The 4,071-nt window shown below is 61.3% G+C and overlaps 1 long non-coding RNA gene across 2 annotated transcripts; it reads right to left on the reverse strand.

Annotated features, from left to right (window-relative positions):
• Positions 1-2,396: 2,396 nt before the first annotated feature.
• LOC115291424 lies at positions 2,397-3,801 on the reverse strand. 2 transcript variants are annotated; one of them, XR_003908435.1, is made up of 3 exons: positions 3,679-3,801; positions 3,209-3,358; positions 2,397-2,838 (listed from the first exon to the last, which is right to left on the reverse strand). It is a non-coding gene; the product is annotated as an uncharacterized LOC115291424 (long non-coding RNA). The 2 variants fall into 2 exon arrangements; XR_003908434.1 differs by having other exon boundaries at positions 2,545-2,838; positions 3,209-3,333.
• Between the last annotated feature and the right edge of the window lie 270 nt (positions 3,802-4,071).

Consider the following 4,071-nt stretch of genomic DNA (forward strand, 5'->3'; position numbering starts at 1 on the left):
CTGTCTTGGACCTTCCTGCCCCGGTACTCCTGACTCAGGACTCGGAAGGGGCGACGGAGACACGGGGATCCTTGGCAGGATCACCCTGGACTCCCACAAAAGCTCCTGCCTTTGGCGGTGGGGGAGGGGGCGGGGACTGTCTAAGATGCTGTTTTCCAGGGGCTTCCAGACCACGGCCAGGAGAGGGTGGAGCCACCTCCTGGCAGGTGCAGCCCCAGGCCTGGGCCTGAGTCTGTGAGTCTGTACCAGACTCGGGGGTGGCCGAGCCTCTGCCCGGGTTCCCTGGCGTGTGGGGCCGGGCCCCCGTGCTGGAAAGGGGCTCTGTCCGTGGCCGGAAGCTAACTTGCTGCCAAGGGGGGCACGTGACAAGGGCATGCTACTCAGCCACGATGCTGACACCCCCACGAAGTTCTCACGGGCATTGTCCTGGGCCCCAGGGACCCGGACAGCTTAAGTGAAAAGAGGCCGCCGGGCCCCGGATTTGCTAGGAGCAGTGGGCGTGTAAGAGCTGCCCCGAGGACGCGTTTTTCAACGTGAGCCGGAGGGCGCCGGGCGAGGAGGGGTCGCCCAGAGGGCAGAGCCCAGAGTCCCGCCGGGATGCAGCCTGGGGACGTGCTCCCAGCGAGCAGACTCGGTCTGACCAGGGGGCACCCCCTGCCCCTGTGGTCCTGACGCCAGTGTCCCCGCGGGGCCAGGACTCGCTGGGGACCAGGGCTCTCTGCACACCCCCTGCTCCGCTTTTCAAATGCAAGTGTCCGCGGCGGGTCCTTTCCCCTGTGGCCGTGCATGCTGGGAGGGGGGGCAGCTAACTGCTGTGTGTGGTTTCTAGGCCTGTGGATCAGAGGAGCTCACCCCCCCTGTGTGGGTCCCTGGGCCTGGCCCGCGGAGCCGGGCCCCGGCATTGCACGAGACTGGGGGGGGTCCCGGGCAGAGCGGGCGCTTGTCTGATGGAGAGCCGTGGGTAGCTGCGGCCAGGGGGTGCACTGGAACAGATCTGACTGCAAAATGGCATCAGTTCTCGGTCTCTCCCTATCCAGGCCCCTTTTCGTTTTTATTTATTTTGGGGGGGTGGAGAAAAGGAGAGGGTCGGGGGGAGAATGTCCCACGGAGGCTTCCACCAGCAGCACAGAGTCCGACCGGGGCTCAAACACATGAACCGTGAGATCATGACCTGAGCCAAAATCAGGTCACTGAACCAACTGTGCCCCCCTGGCTCCCTCATCCCCAGGCCCTTTGTAAGTGACTCTGCAGCTCCTGTCACCGCGAGGGGGGGTTCACATCCCCCTGCGGATCCTTTTGCCCCCTGACTTGCTTCGGCCAACAGGCAGTGTCAGAAGCAGCAGCGCCCCAACCCCACACGCGGACCCCGCAAGGCCTGCGGACGTTTTCGTGAGTGTGCCCGCCAGGTGAGTAAGCCCCAGTGGCCTTCTGAGGGGGGACATTAGAGGGGAGCTGTCCCAGCCCAGCCCAGACCAGCTGGGTCTCTTCCAGCCAGGTGCAGGCCGAGGGCACTGTCGGCCCTGCCCCCTCGCCCTCGGCGTAGACCCCTCTATCCATTCCGCGGGTCTCCGGGTCTCCCCGACACGGCACCCCCTCCCTCCCCAGCACCCCTGCACACGGCCCTGCTTTGCTCTCCCTGCCTGCGTGCACCTGCTAGCGCGGCTCCTGAGAGTTTGTAGCAATAACCGTCATCCGGGAGCCTCGCCCCGGGAGCCGCGTGGGTCTCGATGGTCAGGTTCGGCCCCTGCTCTTTCCTCGGGTGGTTTGGATTCGTTAACTGACACAGACGGCGTGCTCTCTGCCCCGAGTCCCGTTGCAGTGTTAAATTCCGTTTTCATAGAGAATTTCCTGATAGACCTGGGGTCCTTTCCGGATTGCTTTGTTTCGGAGACTCCTGGGACCCAACACGTGCTCCTGGGAGGCTGGTTTACTGCACTGAAATGCTTGCTTTATCGATGCCTCTTGAGAGAATGTGCTGGCGGCAGGTTCCTGCCACGGAGAAGTGACCGACGCGACCGTGTTTATGGGAGAGGCTGGTGCAGTCACGTCGAAGGCTCTGCTCGTCTGTGTCCAGTGTGCCGGGCAGTGGAAGGGGGACACGGGCGTGACCCGGAGAGAGCTTGGGGTCTGGAGGGAGGATGGTGGCGCCTCCTGTGCTGGCAGGCGCTTGGCAGCCCTGGGAGGTTTCTCGGGTAGTGGAGACATGTGTAACAGGTGGCAGGTTTATTTTACTAGGAAATTTTTTATGTTTATTTTTGAGATGGAGAGAGACAGATCACAGCAGGGGAGGGGCAGAGAGGGAAGGAGACACAGAGTCCGAAGCAGGCTTCAGGCTCCAAGCTGTCAGCACAGAGCCTGACAGGAGGCTGAAACCCCGGAACCACAAGCCTTGAGCTGAGCTGAAGTCAGAAGCTTAAGTGACGGAGCCCCGGCTGGTGCCCCCACCAGGTGGCAGTTTTAAATTTGCCAGTAAGAAACGCCCCCAAACATATCAACCTAATTTCTCCTGACATGACCATCTTACATGGATTTTTTTTAAAGTTTATTTTGAGAGAGAACCTGCGGAGGTGAAGGGCAGAGAGGGAGGAGGAGAGAGCATCCCAAGCAGGCGCCACACCGTCAGTGCGGAGCCTGGTGCGGGGCTCGACCTCAGAAGCCAGGCTGTCGGGGGTGTGGGTTCAGCAGCAGCCCCGCAGACGTGCAGGCTGGTGGCAGGCGGCCTCAGGAGTGGGGCTCAGGAAGGTGGTGTGGAAGGTGGGTGCAGACAGGCAGGTGAGGAGGCATCAGGGTGGCCCAGAAGACAGGGACAGCCAGGGTGTGAGCCGCGGGGGAGGGGCGCTGTGGGAGGAGAGGGCACGGTCTCCAGGCCTGAGCTTGCTCTCCAGGCTTTACCGGCCTCTTTATTGGCCAGGAGCTGCCCCCCGAGGGGCCCAGTGAGGGTGGGGGGCCGCCAGTGGGAGGTGCGGCCGGGTGGGACCCTAGGCCACCAGCAGGAACAACAAGGGAGGGGCTCTTGAAGGAACACCACCAGGACTTGGTGACTGGGCGGCCTTGGGGAGACAGGGAGGAGGAGGAGGAGGAGGAGGGTGACCAGGGTGCTGGAGGCCGAGGGGTGGTGCAGGCAGCCTGTGTGTGAGGACCCCTGGTGGGGAACCAGAAACATGTCCTGGGGGCACTTGGGCGGGGGCCCCAACTCCGGCCCCGTCACCTGCAGTTCTGTCCTCGGTCAATCCCGTTCGCTGGACGTGAGTCCCGACGACCACTGCGTCCTCACTGCCCGGACCAGAAGGTCCGGGTGAGCTGGGCCACGGTGCCGCACAGCATCCAGTCGTCCTGCCGCGGGCACATGGGGTGTGGCCTTCCCGCCCCCCAGGAGGGAGCCAGGAAGTGGGGTCACCGGCCTGGGGGGGGGGGTGGTGGGCCAGGCCCGGGAGAGGGAACACCCCGGGGGTGGGGTGAGGCCCTGCTTCTGTTCCAGGCTCTGGAACCTTCACCTCCTCCCTCCCGTCCCTCCCCTCCCCGCGGGTTTCGGGGACCAGTTTCCTTGTTGGCACTGGGGTCTCAGACCCCAGTGAGGGCAGCACAGATGGTGGCGGTGACACTGCCCAGGGGAGCCTGCCTGGCACTCGGTGTGAGCGGCCTGTCCTCCAAGCCACCGCCTCCGCCCTGAGCGCGCACCTGTGTCTCCGCGCTGGGCTCCCGGCCGGGGCCTGGTTCTGGAAGCTGCTTTCTCTCCTTTCTGCGTTCTTTCCTTCCTCCCTTCCTTCCTGTCCCTCTGTTGTTTCTTTTCTTCTTTCCTTTTCTTCTCTTGCCTTCTTTTCTTTCTTACTTTTTTTCTTTTTTTGTTTCTTGTGGAACATTTCTTTTTCTTTTCTCTTTAGAACAATTCTTTTCTGTGTTATCTTACTTTTCCGGAAGAATTGGTTTTCTTTTTTTTTTATTTCTTGTGGAACATTTCTTTTCCTTTCTTTCCTCTTTCTTTAGAACAAATCTTTTTTTCTTTTCTGTGTTTTCTTACTTTTCTTGAAGAATTTTTTTCCTTTTTTTGTTTCTTGTGGAACATTTCTTTTT

The sequence above is a fragment of the Suricata suricatta genome, chromosome 5, assembly GCF_006229205.1.
Source record: "Suricata suricatta isolate VVHF042 chromosome 5, meerkat_22Aug2017_6uvM2_HiC, whole genome shotgun sequence".
Lineage (NCBI taxonomy): Eukaryota > Metazoa > Chordata > Mammalia > Carnivora > Herpestidae > Suricata > Suricata suricatta.